At 39.6% G+C, this 23,526-nt stretch overlaps 1 long non-coding RNA gene across 3 annotated transcripts in view; it reads left to right on the top strand.

The window, feature by feature from the left end:
• Positions 1-23,526, top strand: part of LOC131519791 (uncharacterized) — a 95,854-nt gene that overhangs the window by 33,060 nt on the left and 39,268 nt on the right. Inside the window, exon 5 of one of the 3 annotated variants that reach the window (XR_009265796.1) lies at positions 15,381-15,484. The exons of the other annotated variants lie outside the window; for them this stretch is intronic. This is a non-coding gene — a long non-coding RNA (uncharacterized LOC131519791). The remainder of the gene's footprint in view (positions 1-15,380; positions 15,485-23,526) is intronic. 3 annotated transcript variants of the gene reach the window in all.

Genomic DNA, 23,526 nt, shown 5'->3' with positions numbered 1-23,526 from the left:
TTTTTAATTAAACTTTTTTTTTGAGATAATGGTAGATTCACATACAGTTGTAAGAAATAATGCAGAGAGATCCCATCTAGCTTTCTCCGGTGGTAATATTTTGCAAAACCATAGTACAATATCACAACCAACATATTGACATTGATACAGTCAAGGTACAGATTATTTCCATCAACACAAGGACCCTTCATCTTGCCCTTTTATAACCATGCTCATTTCTTGTCCCCCACACTCCAGAAAGGGTTGGTTTGATGCACTCTACTGTTTTCATAAATGGTAGATTTCCTCTGATGTATTTTCCTTCCTTTTAATACACAGCAAATAAAGACACTTGCTTTCAATTTCTTTGTATCAGTAGGACTATCTTTAGGCACCAAAAACGTTTTGCCTCTAGGCTTGTGTTAACACTCTTTTTGTTTGAGAGTCATATTACCTAGTCATATTACCTACAGTCATAAAACATTTCTCTGGGGAAAGGTGTGGGTAGGAAAATAAGTTCATTCATAAAATATCCTTCAGACATTCTTCACTAAGTTTGTAAATACCATGATCAATATAGATTTCATTTTTCCTTTGTTCAATCTCTGGAGCAGATTTTATTTTTAAGATGGTTGTGAAAATGAACTGTTTCCCTCCCGCTTAAGTCTTCAATAGCTAAATAGTGTTCTTTGATTGTATCAGAAACTAAAACACAATTAGAACTTTATTTGTTTTTTGTGGACCTGTCATGACATACCTCAGTTTCTCAGGACATGTCTCTCACTGGGTTTACTTCATAGAATTTCTGGAATCATTTCAGAAGACTCCCAGAAATACCCTCACCTCACCTGTTTCACCACCCTGTCCTTCCAGTTCTCCTGGTTTTGAAGTCCCCTTCTGGCCTTACGTTTCTTTTTTTTTTTTTTAAGTTTATTTATTTATTTTGAGAGAGAGAAACCTTGTGAGCAGGGGAGGGGCAGAGAGAAAGGGAGAGAGAGGGAGAGAAAATTCCAAGCAGGCTCCATGCTGCCAGCAGAGAGTCCGATGTGTGGCTCGAACCCACGAACGGTGAGATCATGACCTGAGCCGAAATCAAAAGTCAGATGCTTAACTGACTGAGCCACCGAGGCACCCCTGGCCTCACTTTCGTCCCTAGCTTGGAGGCCCTACCACCCGTCATCATTTGCAGGCTTCCTGACCCTCTCACATTCTTACTCTCCTGTTCCACCTGTACTGTAACCCCCAAACAATTGTCTTCTTCATTCCCATTAGGAGGCAAGTTGGCAAAGAACATACCATATTAGGTTTTACATGTGACAAATATAGATTCAGATCTTAATTCTGAAGCTTTTATTCTTTTATCTATAGCAGACATTTATTAATTTTTGCTCACCATCATCCAACCCCTTTTCTTTTGGCAACAGCATCACAATTCTTTCGTGAATTACCTGTCCAACCCTCTAGGCTTGGAGGCAGCTCCCCTAAGCATATGAGCCTTGCTAGGACAAACAGTTTCTCTCTCTCTGGAACTGGACTCTGGAATGGAGTGATCCAAAGCATTAAGTGATTCACATAGGCAGCTATTTGTTTCTACTACCAAGACCTGTGAAAACATTTTGTTCTTTACATACTGGTTCATTAGCCTCCCCTTTGTTTTGATAGCTTGCACATATCCTTTCAATGAAATTGCTTTTTATCTTCTATTAGCCAGAGTAATTTTCTGTTGTTTGCAACCATGAGACCCTAATGTGCTAGCTGTAGAAGCTTATATTAGTGCCTTAAATTTTGTAAAATCAAGACAAATTACATATACATACATGGATGTCACGAGCATTAAATGTGAAAACAAACCTAATGGTTCTGGCATGTAAGAGCCACAATAAATCCATGACCTCTAAATTCAGGTGAAACTCCAACAGAGCTTGGCAATCTTTATTTGTTCTGGGCCATCTGCTTCTCCAAAATTCCCTCAGCAGATTTTACAAACATTTATAATTTTCTTCAAGCTGCCCATTTAGCCTCCCACTCAATCTCAACAGCCTGTCTTAAGCATAACAGGAGAATGTCAAGGAGACAGAGGTACTAGGTTTGCAGAAGCTTGGAAGGTTTTATTGATCTTGTGATTCATGCCAGTGTTGTGATGTCTCAAACCTAGCTCATGAGAATAAACTTTTGAAAAACCATATATGATCAAAGCCATCCCAGATTGACAATGTTGATGACAACAATGGTAAGAGTCTCCTTTCCATTACCTACATCCTATAATAAGTAATACTTGGAGTGCTTCAGTGGTTCCTTTGGCATATAGGTACCACTGTGCAATATGCAGACCTAGACTGGGCAGATGGATGGAGTGGGGTTGCTCTGCTGTTGAAATTCTTTGTCTTAATTTGATGATGGTGGACTTGAAGGTCATATCTGCTAGCTTACCTTCTAACGTAGGCTTCTGGTATGTGTGGAAGTCAGTACTATTCAGTCTTTGAACAGCTGTTAGGATCAGAATGCTCCTGGTTTGTTCCAGTACTAGAGACACTATTGGAAACTTTTTGTGCCTTTTTCCCAAACATCAGAATATCAAGATTACATGTGGCTCTAAATAATTAATGTAGTAAAGGGCGCAAATTATGTCTTTTTTAATTGACGTATAATTAACATACAGAGGTGTATTAGTTTCAGGTGTACAATATAATGATTCATCAGTTCTGTACATTTCTCAGTGCTCAAGATAAGTATACTCTTAATCCCCTTATTAATATTTCATATTTTATATTTCATCTGTGAATTATGTCTTGGTTACAAGAGTCTATAAAGCATTCTCAAAATAACAAAAATACAAGCATATCAGTGTAAAACAACATCAGCCATAAATTTATGCAATCTCAATAAGTAAAAAAATAGTGCTATAAGAGAAAGGAATCCCGACTAACTTCCAAAGGTAGTTTCAGAGTATCTGGAGCCAAACCTTGTATTTTCTTATTAATTTCTAGATAAAGAAGCTTTTTGTATATACTTTTCTCTTTCCTTCCCTTCCCCCTCACTTTTCCTTACTCTTCCCTTCCTTCCTTTCTTCTTCTCTGCCTTTTCACCGTAAATAATCTAGAACTAGCATTAAGTTTGTTAGACATGGCATTTTCTCAGTACATATGTTGCAAATATTCTATTTATTTGTTTATTTATTTATTTATTTCCCACTTGAGAGAGAGTATGCATGCACAAGCAGGGGAGAAGGGCGGGGGGGGGGGGCGGGGAGAGAAAGAGAGAGAAAGAGAGAAAGAGAGAATAGAATCTCAAGCAGGCTTCACTCTGAGCATAGAGCCAAACATGGGGCTTGATCCCATGGCACTGGGATTATGACCTGAGCTGAAATTGAGCCAACCAGGCACCCCATCACATTTTTTCTATTTAAAATTTTGTTTTATTTTACAATTCTCTCCCCCCACAACTACTAAAGTTTTTCAATGTTTTCATATTTTTCCCTGGATGAAACATAATTTTTCTTCTTTTTATTTTTTTAAATGTTTATTTATTTTTGAGAGAGAGAAAGAACATGAGCGGGGAGGGTCAGAGAGAGAGGAAGACAGAGAATCCCAAACAAGCTCCATCCACGCTGTCAGTGCAGAGCCTGATGTGGGGCTTGAACTCAGGAACTGTGAGATCATGACCTGAGCCAAACTCAAGAGTTGGATGCTTAATGGACTGAGCCACCCAGGCACCCTGAAACATGAGTTTTTCTTGTGATCCCTGATCAGTTTTATACCTTAGAACCACAGTAGCACTTGCTGGCTGGTTTCTGGCAGTCTCTTGACTAGATGGGCTTAAAGCACAGAGATGGTTACATTAGCCTTAGAATGAGGCTCTGGAGGCTCCAAGATACGAAGAAATTCTGGGTGCTCAGTCTCAATGCCAGTGACTTCACTGGCAAAAATAAGGTTTGTGGCTTGAATAAAAGGAAACACCTATGCACCTGACGTCTAGTTTTGCCCATGAGAGGAGCACATACCAACGTGGAAATGTTCAATGTTTCTGACCCTGTGGGCATATGAACAGCAGGCTGCTACCTGGGACCATGTGTCTGGGCATCACGACGTTATTGAACATGATGAACTCTTGCTCACAGCACATTTATATGGTGGAAATGTGAGGATGTGAGGACGGCATGAGTAGCTGCATTAACAACAGCTGCAGGTTGTGGACCCAGCATCTGTGCTAACAACACACGGTGGGACGTGACTCAGAGTGTGGTCTCGTGACAATAGTTTGGGAGCAGTTTAGGTCTGAAACCCTGAGCATTCCAGGGAGAAGCTGGTCTTCGCTGGACAATTTGTCCAGGAGGACAGAATGTGGCAAGGTCCTGGGAGCCTTGGCACAGCCACCGTGAAGTGTCTGAAGGTGGTGCTGGCGAATAGGAGTTGATTACGAAGCTGCATGCAGCTCTTGATTTTACCAATCTCTGCATGAACTGATTTTGACAGTGAGCTGCTGACTCTTCTTTATCTTGAACTAAAATGGTGAATAATGGCTTGGTGGATAAATTGGTGGCTTCTCCTAGGAAGACAGGGAAACCCTTTGCTGGGATCACACTCCATCATGCCTTTGCACTAAAGGTTGTGCCAAATGGATAAAACTCTGTTTGGAGATAAGGCTTCCTTTAGAATACTTTTTTTTGGATGCCTGGGTGACTCAGTTGGGTGAGTGTCTGACTTCAGCTCAGGTCATGATCTCACAGTTTGTGAGTTCGAGTCCCACATCGGGGTCGCTGCTGTCAGCAGGGAGCCTGCTTTGAATCTTCTGTCCCTTTCTCTCTGTGCCCCTCCACCACTTGTGTTCCATCTCTCTCTCTCTCTCTCTCTCAAAAAAAAAAAATATATATACATATATATATATATATATGTATATATATATATAATACTTTCTTTTTTTATTAAGGTTTCCCCTCCCAATTACAAGTTCTCAGAAGTAACTGATCTCCTCAAACTGAGTCAACACATCTATCTATTGAGAAACCTGTGGGGCTTTCATAGTCTTAAGCAAGGAGTTGGTTATAATGGTGTGAAGTTCAAGAAAGAGAAGGAATCTGGAGATTTAGATTTGGCAGTTAGCTGCATACAGATGGTAGCAAAAGCCACTGGAATAGAAAAAAGGGAGAGTGTTTAAAACAATAAGAAAAAGAGGTGAGGGTTGAATTGCAGAGAATACCAATACTTACAGAGAGGTAAAGGAAAAAGGTCAGCCATGGAAGTAAGAAATAGTCATGAAATTAGAACAAAAGCCAGGGAGGAATGGTGTCACAGCAGCCAAGGGAAAAGAAATTCATGGAAAACAAATGATGCAGAGATTAAGTAAGGACTGAAAATGTGTTGGAATTTACATTTTTAAATGTTTATTTATTTTTGAGCAGAGAGAGAGGGAGACAGAGAATCTGAAACAGGCTCCAGGCTCTGAGCTGTCAGCACGGAGCCCGATGCAGGGCTTGAACACACGAGCAGTGAATTCACAGCCTGAGCCGAAGTCAGATACTTAACCAACTGAGCCACCCAGGCGCCCCAAATGTATTAGAATTTTAAATGAAGAACTCCTAGCAATGTTCCAGTGACCTGGGATTACAGTTCCATTGGACAGGTTGGGGTGCAGGTCAGATTTCTGTGGACCAGGTGAAGAAGTGTAAGCGTGTGTGGATTTCTCTTTCAGGAATTCAGCCATGGAGACTGGTAACTAGAGTTGAACTAGGAAGAACAGTTTAGGAAGGACTTTGTTTTTTCTTTTTTCCCAAGAAGGTATACAAGTGAAGTTTCAGAGGATAGTGTCAGAGTGTCTAGAACCAAGATAGAAGAGCTAGTAAGGACAAAGTAGTTTAAGTTGAAAGAGCACAAGGGTGATGGGAGCCGGAGAAGAGAATAAAGGATACAAGGGAAGGGAGGTAGCCAGGTTCCAGGATGTCCCCCCATGAGCCCCGCATCCCCGTATTCACACCCTTGTGTCACCTCCTCCCATATAGTATCAGGGATGGTCTTTGTGACCGATTGGATACAACAAAAATGGTGCTATGTCACTTCTGAGATGAGGTTATAAAAGACACTGTAGTTTCATCTTGGTGCCTTCTCTCTCCCTTGTCATTTGCTCTGGGGGAGGCCAGCTGCCATTGCATAAGCAGTCCTATGGAGAGGGCACACATGGTGATGAGCTGAGGCTTCTTGCTGACAACCAAGTGACAGGCTTGGGAGGGGATCCTCCAGCTCTGTTAAGTCTTCATATGACCGCGGCGCTGGCTGACAGTTTGGCTGTAACCTCATGAGATATTCTGAGGCAGCAACACTCAGCTAAGCTGTTCCCAGATTCCTCACCATTTGAAATGGTGTGAGATAATAAGTGTTTATTGTTTTAAGCTGCTAAGTCTCCGTAATTTGCTATGCGGTGTAGGGGAGGAAAAAGTTTTCTTCAACCCTGTTAAGGTCCCTGGCTGGGTCTGAAAATTAAACCGGCAAAGACAGATTAGCAAGAGAAAAGCATACAAATTTAATACAAGTGTTATGTGACACAGGAGCCTTCAAAAGGAAATGAAGACCCAAAGAAACAGACCTCAGTATTTTGATGCTAGGTTTGCTGGAGGGTGGATTGTTGTGGAGGAATACGATAGATGAAGGGAGTATGAGGTAACTATAGTAGCATACTTAGCAAGGCCTGTTTGCTCGGATTCTTCTTAGTGTCCTTTTGTCTTTGGAGATAAAGATGCTCCTTTCCACCACATTTAGGGAAGGCGCCTCTCACATGAGGGCTTTATGACCCGTTTCAAGGCAGAAGGGTAGGAAGAAGGTCAGAGTGATCTTGCTTCTGCTTGTTTTCTCAAACTCCTTCAGCTTAAAACACTCAGGACTCATATTTTGGGATAGCGTGTTCTGAACCCCATCTGCATAAGTAGATAAATAATACAGGAGGGATTGGCTTTGGGCAGGAGGATGTTCTTTGCTTTCTCTGAGACGTTATCAAGTCTGGTCATTTTTACAAGTTCTTATTCTTTAAGCTTATCTTTTATTGCTTACACTTGGTATCTTAAAATATTTCACATTCTAACTTACAACTAGACTTTAACTATTTTTATTACTCAAAAAAACCACTTTAGAATCTCCTACTTTTTTGTAACATCCCATTGGAATTTGTCTATACTACCTTTTAGCTAGTATCCATTTAATGATTCATCTGAAAAATGTTTAAACTTTAGAGAATGTTATAATGTTATAATGTTATAAACTTTAGAGAAAGCAGTGGTTGCTTTTAAAATAGTAGAGTGACAGATGAGCTATTTGCTAGTATATCCAAATTATCCAACAATAAGGCTTTACTGAACAAAGTGGTATGGGTGTTAGCATAAAAGCATGAACAAATACCCAAATAGTATATTTGCAAAGTTAATAATTCAGGCAGAAAAAAATGATACATACAGAGAACCCATGCATGCCTGAAGAACAATCTGAGAACGTATCAAATCAAAGTTGTGTTCAAAGCAAAAATCATGTTTGCATGACGAACAGTAGAGTATCAGTGAAGACAAATGATACCCTTGATCACAGAACAATGAGAAATTCTTCCAGCAAGTGAGCGTAACTGCCAAATGGGATCATATAAAAGAAGTATGAAGGGAAAACTAATTTTGAGGATATAACCAGGTGGAACTGAAGCTGATTCTTGAAGTTCTGCTTCAGGTCATCCAAGAGAGTTGTGCCCCACTTTTAACCATTAATGATAAGTATAAGATTCATGCAGGAGCGCCTGTGTGGCTCAGTTGGTTAAGCATCAGACTTCGGCTCAGGTCATGATCTCACGGTTCGTGAGTTCGAGCCCCATGTCGGGCTCTGTGTTGACAGCTGGGAGCCTAGAGCCTGCTTTAGATTCTGTGTGTCCCTCTCTCTCTGCCCCTCCCCTACTCATGCTCAGTCTCTCTCTCTCTCTCAAAAATAAACATTAAAGGGGCACCTGGGTATCTCAGTCAGTTAAGTGGTTAAGCGTCTGACTTCGGCTCAAGGCATGATCTCACAATTTGTGGGTTCCAGCCCCACATCAGGCTCTGTGTTAACAGCTCAGTCTGGAGCCTGGTTCAGATTCTGTGTCTCCCTCTCTGTTTTCCCCTCCCCCACTCTCACTCAAAAATAAACAAACATTAAAAAAATAAAAAAAATAAACATTAAAAAAACTTTTAAGTAAAAGATTCATACATAAACAATTATTCTGCTGGTGGATGTGACTTATTGCATTAATAAACTTGTGAATTTTCAGTCATTTCCATTATTTGTCTCAGACCGTTACTCTTGTATTCATTTTAGGAAGGATTTATATGCAAACCATTGTACAAATTTTAAAATGACAAATATGCCTCAAAGAAATGAAAGACAGTGGGTTTTTTTCCTTAACAAAAGAGGTGTTTTTCGTTTTTGTTTCTGTTTTTGTTTTTCATTTTTTATTGCTATCTATTCTCCTTTGTTGTATTTTGGGTTTCCCTAGTTTGGAGCAGGATGGACCACAGTGAGAGTCTGGAGCTTGGCCGGGTCATGGGACCAGGCAAAGGTGACAAGATTAACCGGCCCTTCTGTCAGTACAGAGAAGGGTTTAACAAGGTGGACAGGGCATAGTTTTCATGGTTTCCCATTAATACTCTATAGGAAAAATTACAGTACTTGGATATGGAAGATCTTGATTTGAATTCTGATTTTACTATTTAGTAGCTATATGATACTGAGCAAGATATTCACCTCTCTGAGTCTCAGTGTCTCCCCCACAAAGTAGAGCTAAAAAAAACCCTGCCATTATTACATTCTATTTTTTTCTTAAAAGTCAAATGAGCCCTGTATGAAATATTTGTGAAGCTATTTTTTAAATCTATAAACATTATTATTTTTATTGTTGATACTATTATCGTTTCTACTTACCTTGAATTTTTGTGTTCTTGGCAAAAGCTTGAATGGTCTTTAAGTCTTGAATGCACTAGAGAAAGGCTAATAGCTAATGCTAAAAAAAAAAAAGGAAACAAAATCATGTCTTTTAAACAAAATTATTAACACATTTGAAATTAATTTTTGAGTCAAAAAATAACGTCTAAAACAAGTCTTTATCACTGGAAAATATTAAATATTTATTTCTTTTATTAAATTTTTTTTTTATGTTTTATTTATTTGTGAGAGAGGAACAGAGTGCAAGTGGGGCAGTGGCAAAGAGGGAGACACAGGCTCCAGGCTCCAAGCTGTCAGCACAGAGCCTGATGCAGGGCTTGAACTCACAAACCATGACATCATGACCTGAGCTGAATCAGGTGCTTAACTGACTGAGCCATCCAGGCACCCCACATATTTAGTTCTTTGAGATTGCAAGGATTGTATTTAGCACCCTAGAACAAGATCTGTTTTCCCAACACTGAAAAGCTAACCTGTTAGCATTTGCTATTGCAAATAGTTGTCACAAAAAGAAAACAATGGAGATTTAATTTAGGGATTATATAAAAGGTGAGACCCTTAGTGTATTAAAACAATTTTTTTTTAATTATAAACTTAACACATCCATTGAAGAAAATTTGGAAACTGCATGTAAGTATGAAGAAGAGAATTATAACTTGTAACCACATTACTTAAAGACAGTCACTGTTAACATTTTTGCATAGTTTTTCCAATTCCTTTCTTCCTTTTTCTGCTTCTTTCCCACATATTAAAAAAAATTTTTTTAGTGTTTATTTATTTTTTATTTTTTTTATTTTTTTAATTTTTTTTTCAACTTTTTAATTTATTTTTGGGACAGAGAGAGACAGAGCATGAATGGGGTAGGGGCAGAGAGAGAGAGAGAGACACAGAATCGGAAATAGGCTCCAGGCTCTGAGCCATCAGCCCAGAGCCTGACGCGGGGCTCGAACTCACGGACCGCGAGATCGTGACCTGGCTGAAGTCGGACGCTTAACCGACTGCGCCACCCAGGAGCCCTTAGTGTTTATTTTTGAGAGAGAGAAAAAGAGAAAGAGAGATCATGAGCTGGGGAGGGGCAGAGAGAGAGGGAGACACAGAATCTGAAGCAGGCTCCAGGCTCTGAACAATCAGCAGAGAATCCCAAGCAGGCTCCTTGCCTTCAGTGCAGAGCCAGACATGGGGCTTGATCTCATGAATTGGGAGATCATGACCTGAGCTGAAACCAAGAGTTGCTCACTCAATAGACTGAGTCACCCAGGCGCCCCTAAAAATCTTTTAAAAATAATATCTGAAATTATTTCAAAGGTAAACATTTTTTTCTCCAAGTATTCTCCTAAGGACCTACATTCAAAGCTTTGCATTACTCCAGACTCCTTTTTTTTCCTTCCTTGTGGGAAGTCATCAATTCTATCATTGAATCCTAAGAATTCTTTCCTTTCTATCCTATTACCATAGGCCTAGGCCAGGCTCTTTTCTCCTCCATTCTAGATTATTGAAGTAAGTTTTCTTACTGGTCTCCTTCTTTCTAGTCTTTTTGCTCTATAATTCATTTTATAGACCTTTTTAATGCATCATTACATTGCTCAAAAATATTGACTGTTTCTACATTCTATAGCAGAGGTGGCAAAGTGGATCTCCAAGGCTGGATATAGTCTGCAAATTTGTTTTATTGCTCCAATGTTCTGAACATTGTTTAATTAGTTGGAATCCTTTAGGTGGGTCATATGCTTCACTGATTTATGTTCCTCGCCTGGCTTCTAAGTTTCCAAGTATAGCTGAGCAGATTTTGCGTTGTATAATTCCAGGGGGCACTATGTACATAGCACCCCCTACAGTTGTGCAGTGCACAACCTATATGATCACAGCCCATCTTGAAGCCTCCAGATGTTTGAAGCTCTACACTCTAGTTTATATAATATGGCAAAGAAAACTGTTGTCTAACCCTGTCCACAATAATGACTAATCAAGCCCATGATGTACTAAAGCCTAAAAAAGGCTGACATTTCTAAAAGCATTTCACTCTAAGACAAGTCTTAAAAAAACAGGAATATTCTAAAAGCCTTGAATTCTAAGATAAGCCATAAAGTTATTTTTTATTCAAAAGAAACATTTTGTTTTTCTTTTTTATCAAAATGGACCCCAAAGCTATCTAATCAGAATTACTGACTACCAACGAACAAATGGAGTTATCTCCTGACCTTGTGATTTTTTTAAATTCAAAGACTTCTATTTTCTTGAATAGGTGAGCCAGTTCTGTATTAACTTGTCTCCTTTGCAAATGCAAGTTAAAACTCTAGTCAGTTCTTCAATTTGTGTCTGAGTTTTGCAAAATAAAGTTCCTTTAATCCTAATTCTAAAGTCTTTACAATGTGGATCCTATATCCCCCCCAGTTTTCTCTTTTGCATAAATATTACACTTGAGACAAACCAATTCCCCCCTTCACATAAACTTCACAATGCTTTGTTGCATCTCTCCTTCCCCTAATCCTCTGCCCTCCTTTCCTTCTTCTCTTAACCTACATTGCTTCTGCTTAAGGCCATTTCAATGCCACTGCCTTTGCAAAACATCTTTTGCTGCTCTTGTTTCCATCTGTTTTTCTTGGAACTCTTTATGCCCGTATTGTCTTAACCTTATTTATTTGATGCTGTGTGAACCTGTATGTATGTGAATTTTAAAAAAAAAATTTTTTTCAACGTTTTTTATTGATTTTTGGGACAGAGAGAGACAGAGCATGAACGGGGGAGGGGCAGAGAGACAGGGAGACACAGAATCGGAAACAGGCTCCAGGCTCCGAGCCATCAGCCCAGAGCCTGACGTGGGGCTCAAACTCACGGACCGCGAGATCGTGACCTGGCTGAAGTCGGACGCTTAACCGACTGCGCCACCCAGGCGCCCCTATATGTGAATTTTTTAAAAATTATTTTTTATCTTTTTTCTTAAAATTATTTTCTATCTTTTTTCTTATAAAAGTAAAACTTGTTCAACTTAAAATACAGAAAATATAAAGGAGCAAAATGAAATGAAACACTTGTCGTAAAACAGTAAATATCAAAGGAAAAGAAACCCTAATGAATATTTGTATAATCTTGGGATGAAATGGGGATATTCTGATGCCAAAAATATAAACCTTGAATTTAGAAACAATAATTTCCTTTGTAAAAGAGTTACCTTTCTACATGAACACAGGAAAAAATGGACAGCCTTTTCAGACCTTGATTAATAGCAGCATGTATCTCTATAAAGCTCTTTGTGCTGTTGTACAGATAGGGTAAAAATGTGTAGAATGTTGAAACTTACAATAGAAACTGTTCATATCACCAGAGCTTTTGGTTCTGGACAGAATTTGGACAGTTCTGGCAAGAAAATAATGGAAAATTTGTGATTTCTGGGAATGAAACTACTAAACAGCAGATGGGAATTAATCACCATTCTTTTAGGCTTAGTGCTAAAGAGAAGCTATTGGATTAGTCATTAATACTTTTGACATCTGAAGAAATCTACCTTATTTTCAAAGAGCCAAAAAAAAAAAAAAAAAAAAAAAGGGAAAAAGGAAAGAAAAAAAGGAATTTCTTTCCCCCAAGGAAAATATAGTAAAACCTCTAAGTAATGAGTACCAAATAAAACACCTTCAAACTACTATGAATCACCGGTCTGTGTTCCAACCTATTGAGTGGGTGAGGTCCAACGACAGCTTGGGAAGTCCCCTGACTCCAAAATTTCTAGGCATACTCTCTACCCCTCATCTCATATGGCTTTTGAAGTTTTCATCCTTTATTATGAATAATTGATTTTTTCTCAAACTTACGGAAACTATGAATCAAAGCTTCTGTAGTAAATTGTGTTTTATTTATTGGCCTATAATATGTAATCTAAGTAGAAAATGATGAATTTATTATGCAAATACAAGAAAGGCTTGGGAAAGTCCCTTAGCTCTCCCTTAAAGATCCAGAATGTTGTTGGGGCGCCTGGGTGGCGCAGTCGGTTAAGCGTCCGACTTCAGCCAGGTCACGATCTCGCGGTCGGTGAGTTAGAGCCCCGCGTCAGGCTCTGGGCTGATGGCTCGGAGCCTGGAGCCTGTTTCCGATTCTGTGTCTCCCTCTCTCTCTGCCCCTCCCCCGTTCATGCTCTGTCTCTCTCTGTCCCAAAAAATAAATAAAAAACGTTGAAAAAAAAAATTAAAAAAAAAAAAAAGATCCAGAATGTTGGCTTTTAGAGATGGCAACTTGGTTGGGCTGAGAAGGATGGCGAATGGTACAGTGTCATAGGGATTAGTGTTGAGCTAGTTCTTTGAGAACAAGTCATTTTCCACATCAGAGGATGTATGTGGAAGAGTTTATTAAAATTATGGAAGCAGGCGCCTGGGTGGCTCAGTCGTTATGTATCTGACTTTGGCTCAGGTCATGATCTCACAGTTAGTGAGTTAAGTCCCACATCGGGTGACCACAAGCCCCCTTGCGGGTGAACACAAGCCCTGCTTCAGGTGAACATGAACCCTGCTTCTCTCCCTCTCCCTCTCTGCCCCTTGTGGGATTCTCTCTCTCTTCCTCTGCCTCTCGCTCACTTGCATCCTCTCTCTCTCTCTCAAAAAAAAAAAAAAAAAAATTACGTAGACACTAATGCCAATCCAAGCCTCCTTTTGTTACTGACCCCCTTCCAAATGAATTGTGTCAGTCACTGTTTTGCCTGCTTTATATTTAATAACATATTTACTCTTCTGAACAACTTGGGAGGTATGTATTATATATCCTTTTGTTTTGTGGTGAGGACATTTGAGTTTGGGAGAGAGGAAAATTTATGTAAGAGTCCCTGAGGATGCAAGAGTTTTCCATGTGGCCCCTGTATGTCTACTTTGCCTGAATTGTTTCTCCCGTTCTTCTTGCACAGGATCCTAGTCCCTATCTGTCTCTCCCATCTATGTTGATAAATTCAAGTTGCCCAAATAATGGCTGGTAATCTGCAGTACCATTTCCTCTTCTTTCAAGACACTTTTCTGACCAGCTATTCCCCAAACTAGCTGAATTTTGGCTGATAGTCTCCTACTCAACACCAGCTAAAATTCTATGAGATTCTTGCCCCTTCCTTCCCGAAGATAAACTGTTCTCTAGCTCCTTCCAGAGACTTCTTGGGACCAATATTTTAAAATAAAGTCTTATGCTAATGGTGCTCTGACTGATTTTTTCCATATTATTTTCCCCAAAGCCACATAGTTAGGAAGTAGTAGAGCTAGGATTTAGACCCTGATCGTTTAGTAGACTATACTGATAATTCTCCATTTTAAAAGTTACTGGTTGAATTTGTTTGCAACCTGAAATATCCTTTCTCATAGAAATATCCTTATCATAGAAGTGATCCCATGGTCTGAAGCCAGCTCTTTAGGATGTTATAACCACCCTGAGCTGCTATAAGTGGAAGAAACAAAGCAATAATGAAATAAAAGATTGGAATTAAGTGAATGAAAGAAGCAGGTTTTGACAGAGTCACCATAAAGTTTATTGTCCAAGTAGGAGACTTGGGAGAGTGAAAGAGTTGCTATTAATAATTACACTAGGAGAACAGGCATAAATGGGGACTATACCGGACACGCCAGCACATATCTTCAATCTAGGTGTAGGTCACAGCTGAATAACTTTGAGCAAGGCCTCTTAGCCTGCTTGAGCCCCAATTTCTTCACTGTAAGTGGGAGTGTTGACACCTAACTCAAGGGGGCAGTAGCGAGAATGAAACAAGAGTATACCGCACACTTGACTTTGTAAAGTACTGTATAAATATAACCTTTTAATAATGATAATTACTAATATTACTTACCTGCACCATCACACAGTATGTGAATACATATGTATGTATGTGTAATTTTTTATTGAGGTAAAATTGACATATAATATTATATTAGTTTCAGGTGTATGATTTAATGATCTGATATTTATATACATTGCAAAATGACTAGTGCACATCATCCACTGTATATTAAATGTTGATTTGCATTGCTTTTCTCTTTGGTACTCTCCCTGTCTAGATAGTCTCTTTGTAACTGTAGTAAGAGGCAGAGAAAGCAAACCAAGCAGTAAGAGGCCATAGGCATCCATTCCCTGCCAGGGCACACAAACTACCTGGGGAATAAGTTCTGTTTCATTTCAGGAAAAACAAAACAAAATAAAACAAAAAAACCAACTTGTTTTTATTGAAGTATAATATGAATCAATGTTGTTGATTCAAAGGTCAAATTTATAACTACAAACCCCAGTTGTGAATCTAGCTGGAGAAAGGTTCATGGATATTCAATAACCATGAAGTTCTTGAGCCCAAGTTTATTTTTATTTACAGTCTAAAATCTGTACTCAGGTATTCTTATCCTTGATCCATGGTTACATCTCCCCCAGGTCTTTCTCCAAGGTGGCACTGATTAGATCAATATGCTTAGTGATGATTTTCTTCATTTCTCATTATAATATTATCCTCAAGAGGAGGCTCATCTCTTTGGTAACCAGTGCATGCCTGGGGAGTCCTGCTTTGTGGAGCCCTTTACCTACGCCCTGGGCCAGCTTCCAATGTGTTCTTGGCTTACTCGGTAAGTAAGATCTGGTTGTCTCAAGTCTGAAGCACAATTTGATCTTCATTCTTTTATCTCTTGTCTGAGAGCCAGCTATTCAACTTCATTCTTCTTTATTGCTGACCAGGGCAATTTTCCCATAGAACTGAAAACCCTCCAAATACCCATATCTATATGTCCTTGTTTTCCATTTTCCAAGGCTTTTAACCAAATATAACGGTTATTTACAATTCTATGTAAATTCTATGTGTGTTTCTTGCATTCTGTTAAGATTCATTTATTCGTACATTCAGCAAATGTTTATTGGGCACCTAGTATATGACAGGCATCGGTTTAGGTGTAGAGATAATACAGTGTGAAGACGAAGTTTTTGTTTGCATTCAATTGGGGAACACAAAAACAACAAATAAATAGATAATATATTAAATAGTAATAGGTGCTATGGAGAAAAATAAGAGCAAGGCGGGTTAGGCTGTCCTAGGGGTGGGTGGCAGAAATACCAAATAGTTTGTAGGGTGGTCAGGGAGATCTTCTCCGTGAAGGTGACATCTAAATAGAGACCTGAAGGATGTAAGGGAGGAAGCCATATGGTTATGCGATGAAATAGTCTTCCAAACAGAAGGAAAAGTAAGTGCCAAGGTCCTGAGGTATAGAAGCATGCTTGCGTTCAGGAAACCGAAAAGAAGCCAGTGTGGCTGGAGCTGAGGGACCAATGGGAAGAATAAAAGGAGAAGTAGGGAGGCGAGGGCTGGGTGTTGCTTGTAAAATCATGAGTGAGATAGAATGTCATTGAGGCCTTGAGCCAAAATGTGACATGATCTGGTGTCAATTTTCAACAGCATGAAGAACAGCTACAAAGAAATGTAGAGATTAATTAGAAAGTTATTGCAATTATCTGGGCAAGAAATGATGATGGTTTGGAACATGGTGGTAGCAGTGAAGTGCTATGGGATGGGCAGTTATGGTTATCGTACATTTTGATTTTAAAGCTGATGTAATTTGTTAAAGGATTCATGGAGAGTTTGAGAGAAAGACATCAAAGATGATTCCAAGATTTTTGCCCTAAACATGCAAGAAAAGTTTTTCTTCACTGAGCTGGGTAATGCTATAGGAAGGGTAGGATTTTTTTTTGTTTTTCCCAGTTGGGGAAGATTGGGTTGTTTCCAGGTTTTGGTGATTATTGATAAAGCTGCTTTAAACATTCACATACAGGTTTTTTGTGTGAACATAGATTTTCATTCCTTCAGATAAATGTGCAAAGTGTATGTTTAACTTTAAAAGAAACTGCTAAAGAGTTTTCTAAATTGGCTGTCCTATTCTGCAGTCTCACCAGCAAAATATAAGGATGCCAGTTACTTTGAGTCCTCACCAGCACTTGGTATTGTCAGGTTTTTGTGTGTGTGTGTAGTCATGCTAATAGGTACATAGTATTTCATTTTCATTGTAGTTTTAATTTGCATTTCCCTAATGACTAGTGATGTTGAACATCTCTTCATAGGCTTATTTGCCATCCGTACATCCTATTTGGTGAAGTGATTGTTTAAATCTTTTAAAAAGAAGGCTATTGGGGCATTTGGGTGGCTCAGTTGGTTAAGCATCCATTTCTTGGTTTAGCTCAGGTCACGATCTCATGGTTTGTGAAATTGAGTCCGACATGCTGACAGCATGGAGCCTGCATGGAAATCTGTCTCTGTCTCTGTCTCTCTCTGCCCCTCCCCTGCTCATGTGTGTGCATGCGCACTCTCTCTCAAAATAAATAAATAAAACTTTTAAAAAATAAAAAATAAAAAGAAGCCTATTTATTTTCTTATTTCTGCATTTTGAGAGTTCTTTCCATATTCTGGAGTCAAGTCCTTTGTCAGATGGTTTGCAAATATTTTTGAGGAAAGGTAGGATTGAAAGAAAATCGGGAATTTGTTTTTGGAGAAGTTGAGTTTGTGATCCCTGACATTCAAGTCGGGGTGTGAAGTAGGTAGAAGTTCAGAGGAGAGGCTCAGGCTAGATATATAAATTGGGGAGTTATCAGCTTGTAGATGGTTTTTAAAGCCATGTAACTAGTTAAGTCCACCTGAGCAAGAGTAGACAGAGAAGGGAAGAAGTCCAAAGAGTGAGTTCTGTGGGAAGATGTAGAGGAATTAGCAAAGGATACTGACACGTAGTAGGGAGATAGGAGGGGGATCAAGAGATAGAAGGGTGATGTGGTGCATGGGTGGCTCAGTTGGTTAAGCCGCTGACTCTTGATTTTGGCTCAGATCATGATCTCCTGGTTTGTGGGATCAAGCCCTGAGTCTGGGTCTGCCCTGATAGGTCTTCCCCTGCTTGCATGCTCTCTCTCTGTCTCTCAAAATATATCAACTTTTAAAGAAAGGCAGAGGAATATCACATAAGCCACATGAAGAAAATGGTCATAAACATACTCTAAAATGATATGCTTTTTAATTTTATCACATGATATCAGTTTCCTCATTTGCCTTCTTCACTAAATGTCAGATTTTGAGGCCCAGGAATTTATCACATCCATTACTCTCTCTCTGGGGCTCTGGTTAGCTCAGAGCCTTCCACATATTAGACTCTCTTGATGGGATTTCTTTTCCATGTATTTATTTATTTATTTATTTATTTTTAATTTTTAATTTTTTTAACGTTTATTTATTTTTGAGAGAGAGAGAACCAGTGCGGGAGGAGCAGAGAGAATGGGGGACAGAGGATCTGAAGTGGGCTCTGTGCTGACAGCAGAGAACCTGACTCAGGGCTCAAACTCATGAAATGTAAGATCAACTGAGCTCAAGCTGGATGCTTAACTGACTGAGCCACCCAGGTGCCCATACTTTTGTTTATTTTGAAAAAAGTTGTAAATTAGAGAAAAGTTACAAGAATACTATCATGAGCTCTGGAACCCCCTTTACCCAGGTCAATAATGTTTAGTAAACATTTTGCCAGATTTGATTCTTTTTCTTTCTCCCTTTGAAACTAAGTTACAGGGATCATGATGTAATTTAGCATCCATCCTTAAGAAAAAGGTATTGTCATACAAAACCACAGTATAATTACCAAATTCAGGAATTTTGACATCAATACACTGTTGCTGTGAATATACAATCCATGTACAAATTTTGCCAGTTGTTTCAGTAATGCCCTCCTTCCCCTTCTCACTTTTCATTCAGCTCCTGTGTCCCTTTAGTCTCCTCTGATCTGGAACAGTTCCTCAGACTTTGTCTTCTTTGACATTGACTTTTCTTTTTTTGACATTGATGTTTTTGAAGCACATAGACCAATGCTTTTAGAATGTTAGCCAATTAAGATTTTTTCCAATGTTTCTTCATGTTTAGATTTCTTCCATTTTAGGCAGCAAAATGTGTAAGTGACATTGTATACATATTAGAAACTCAATGTTGGTTGAATCATTATTAAAGAGAGTAATTCATTAATTTCTTAAAGGGAGATTATGTCAAATCAGAAACGAAGATGAATATTAGATGCTACCCTGTTTGCATAGAGATAGGTAGATAGGAAGGTGGGGTTGGGGGGAGGTGCTAGCAAAAACAGGTCTCTGAATGAGAGATTAGAACTTTTATTTACTCACAGCAATAATGCCAGGTGGACTAACACTGTTGCATAGTCTCTCGGGCCTAAAACCCCACATAGGGAGACACTGATGAGAGCAAGGTGGCTAGACCTACATGTAGGGAGGGATGAGGGACTCTGCTCCCTTATAGAAAGAGAAATAACTTTTCTTCTTTCCCTTCCTTGAAGGAGGGAGAAAAGTCTTTGCCTCTAGTGTAAACTAATTCTCCTTAGGAACAGAGGGGAAGAATTCTTGGATTGTTACCCTTTGGAAGCTAAATTATCTAAATTGTCTCTGAGGGAAGATAAAACCAGCCTCTTTGAGATTGCAGCCAGGGTTTTCTGTTCTTTTGATGTGTGAGCACATAGGCAGATAGTTCCCCAAATCCTTCCTTAGGCATCTCTGGGGAGGAGGGAAAGTTCCCTGTCCTGGAATGTAAGGCTTTGACTCCAGGTAAGATAAGTTTTATTACCCTTTAAAGGGCAACAAACATCCTTGAAAGCAAGACTTTAAACATTCTCATCTTCATAGTAGATCAATGTCCATAGCTCAATGTCCTGCAGAAACACAGAAATATAGGGAAAATTGCTCTTCTCTAGGCTACAGTGCAAAATTTCAGAATGGGAAAAATTTGTATTTTGTGATGCGTGGACGTCCTTTCTGCACTCTTTCCCTCTCATTTAGTGCATCTTTCCTTTGACCTTTGGTAGTCTCATGAGGCTCTACCCTATCACTTCAATTTGGGGTATGAGATCCATTTCAAAATACTCTATGCTACAAGATTATTTTGTCCTGTGTCCCCAAATTAAAAAGTTCCATACTTTTAGGGTAGTGGATCTTAGCTTCTTAGAAGGAGAGCAAGCTAAAGTTTAACGATCAAAATTAGCCATCAGCAAATCATGTGCTCTCAATATTGCAGGAGATTTTTGTCTCCCAGAGTTCTGATACCTATCACGTAGAGGTGGAGGGATTGAAAGAATGAGATGAAGTAAATTTTGTGAAAGCACACTTGGGATTCGTAAAATCCCATATAAATGAACGCAAATTTGTGTAATAATAATTACTAATGCTACTGCACTAAGGCCTGGGTACAAGAAGACACTATTTTCATTCATGGCTTGTGTTGACTTCTGCCATTTTAGTGCATAGGCATTCATTTTCCTGCTTTCCGTCTCATGGCCACAAGATGGTTGCTGCATCTACAGACACATTTGTGTACATTCCTGGCAGAAAGAAGGATGTGAAGTAAAGAGCAAAGAGGACAAAATAAGCTGTATCTTTTTATTCAGAAAGAGACACTATCTCCAGAAACTACTACCCGATGGGGTTTTGAAGTGGTGGTGGGGGTTTGGAGCTGGCGGCCAAGAAAGAATTCTTGGAGATGTCTTTGGTGCAAAAAGATGATTTTATTAAAGCACGGGGACAGGACCCGTGGGCAGAAAGAACTACACTGGGGTTGTGAAGAGTGTCTGGTTATATATTATGGAGTTGGGGGAGGTAAAGTCAAGAGGAAGTTTCTTAAAGGGATTTCCATATGCTAAAGAAGACTCAGATTACTGGTGCCCCAGCTATTGTCAAGTTAAGGTTGTCTTCCCTCTAGTAAGGCATTAACATTATGACAGTAGGGGGTTCCTACTCTGTATTTGCCTCAAGTATTTGTCAATGGGCTGCAGGTTATAAAGAAATTTAATTATACCTGCCCTTTCCTTCTTGTCTTTGTTTCCCATATCACTATGAAGGAGAGGGTGATATTAGGGGATCCAGGAAACCGAGTCTATAGGTTTCTAGAGATCAGGCTATTGATAAGATTGTCCTTTTCTTGTAATTTACTAAGATATTTGTAAACTGATGGAGACTCAGGACTGGCATGACTGTGATCTCTATCAGTTAACCATTTGTTTGCTTTGCTTTCCTTTGTTCTTGGGCAGCCAGGAATGCCTGAGGAATATCACACATATCCCATGGTGGGGGGAGTTGTGAAGGGTGGGGGTGGGGAGAGTGTGGGGGTGTGTGTGCTAGTTTGTGATTTGCCCTCAGTTTGCCTTATGCTCCCTCATCACTACCTTCATCTTATTTTGAAAACTGTCACCTGACCAGCCCAGATGCCAAGGAAGATGAAAGAGTATTTTTTAAATCACATCTACTTTGAATAAAATCAGTGCTCTATTAGGAAGAAGGACTGGGCAGGGGTGGGGTGGGTATTGTTTGAATAGGCAACTGGCAATGTTAGTCCCATATAACAGTTTTACTTCTAGGAATTTATCCTACAGTTTTACTCACTGTTGCAGAATCTGTTGGTGCCCCAGGCATCCCTGCTACCATTTTGGTGTGCTCATCCCCCCAGCAGCTGTGGGAGCTGCTGGGAATAGCTCCCACCTACAACCCCAGAAGATTGCCCTTGGATGATTAGAGCCACCTGAATCTTAAAGTGCCTGGAGTTATGTGCTGTTTTCCCATACCTCCCCCCCAACCCCCATCCTGGAGTAGCCAGTGACTATTTGGATGTTGGAAGGTGGTGGGAGGGACACTAAAATATCCTCCAGACTGAGAACACACTTTGAGACCAAAAAACAGAGCAAGCCACTCAATACCATATACAGAATTTCTTTAGGGTGAACAACCTACTGATGGGGGAGATCAGGCGGGCAAGGATCCAGGCAACACACAGCTATTCTCTGCCCAGTCTGGACTTTAACTTACAGCTTTTTTAGAGCGAGGGGATCATTGTGGTGAGGTCAAAGGGTAGTCATCTAAAGTGGTGACTTTTGTCTGTAAGTCACCTCTAGTAGTTATCTAAAAGGGTGCAATCTGTGAGCCAGTCATCTCTACTGGTTATCTAAAGTGATGTCTTCTGCGTGCCAATTTAGGGAAGGTCAGAACAAACCTTCCTGTATTCTGTTCAGGGCACACATAGTCTGGAACACATAGTCCCGAGGGAGGTCATTGTGCAGGCATGAACAAGGTGGAGGGCCAAAGATGGAGTCAGTGTTGTCAGCACTCCCACAGTGAGGGTACAAATGTTCTGGTCCTTGTCTGAAGGCAGACAGCAGCTGCTTGTACTTTATGCTTCAGAGCTCCCTGAAGGAACAGACTGAATCCAGACTTCATCTGCAACCACATTATTGCTTTACTTCTTCTCCTTCCTTGTTCTGCTTCCCTCATTCTCTTAGGTTTACTCCTGAGAATGTTCTAATAAAACACTTGCACAAGAATCTCCACCAGAATCTCTGCAGCTGGAAAGACAGACCTAAGACACTCACACATATGTGAAATGACACATACAAGATTATCCATTGCTTTATTATTTGTAATAGAAAAAGACTCTTAACAAGCTAAATGCCCATCATTAGTATACTGGTTAAATAAAGTATGGTAACATATATAATTGAATACTTACCATGCGAGGGTTAAAAAGAATGAAGCAGCTAAACTCGTAATATTGGTTCTTCTGGGAAAGAAACTGTGGGTTGAGGAACAGGGTGAGAAGTAAACATTTCACTGTACTGTTTGTTCCTTTTGAATTTGAAACCATTTGGATGTATTGAATATTTTATAAAGCAAAATTGACATTAAAAATTAATGTGGACTAAGCAAGTAAATTTGGTACTTAAGTGAAAACTCCCAAGTACCTGTAACATTTATTAAATGACTATAAAATAGTAGTAACGAAAACTATTATTTACTAAGAGATTACTCTGTGGCCTATGTCTTCTCCTTTTATGTCTGTATTTCTCTCTTTTTTTTTTTTTTTAAATTTTTTATTTTTTAACGTTTATTTATTTTTGAGACAGACAGAGACAGAGCATGAATGGGGGAGGGTCAGAGAGAGGGAAACACAGAATCTGAACCAGGCTCCAGGCTCTGAGCCATCAGCCCAGAGCCCGACGCGGGGCTCGAGCTCACGGACCGCGAGATCATGACCTGAGGCGAAGTCGGCCGCTTAACCGACTGAGCCACCCAGGCGCCCCTATGTCTGTATTTCTCAAAGTCATATATACATCCTGTCACCATACAGGTCTGTCCTCTCTGCTAAGATAACTCTTAATAAGCTTATCAGTGACCTCCTTGTCTTTAAATCCAGTACCTGTTTTTCAATCCTCATTTTTGTTGTCTCTCAACAGCATTCTGTGACATTATGCCTCCTGGTTTACTGCCTACACTATACCCATGTCTTCCTAGCCTCCTTGCTCAGTTTGTCTGCTGCTGCCATCTTTAAATGTCCAAATTTCTCAAGACTCAGACTTAGGCTGGCTTCCCTTCTTACTTTGTGCTCTTTTCTCAGGCATTACTATCCACATCCATGGCTTCAGTGACAATCTATGGACAAATGCATCCCTGATTTTATAAAATCTCCTCTGAACTCCAGTTTTCAAATGCATATTTACTATGTCCTCTTGGATGTCCAGTGAATGGCACCACCAGTGACCCAATTTCTCCTTTCAGGAGACTAGAGATTGTCTTTCTCCTTTAATGCTCATATCCAATCCAAAGTAAT

The sequence above is a fragment of the Neofelis nebulosa genome, chromosome 8 (genome assembly GCF_028018385.1).
Source record: "Neofelis nebulosa isolate mNeoNeb1 chromosome 8, mNeoNeb1.pri, whole genome shotgun sequence".
NCBI classification, from domain to species: Eukaryota; Metazoa; Chordata; class Mammalia; order Carnivora; family Felidae; genus Neofelis; species Neofelis nebulosa.
The sequence above is the reverse complement of the archived record's forward strand: the minus strand, read 5'-3'. Positions and strand labels throughout refer to the sequence as shown.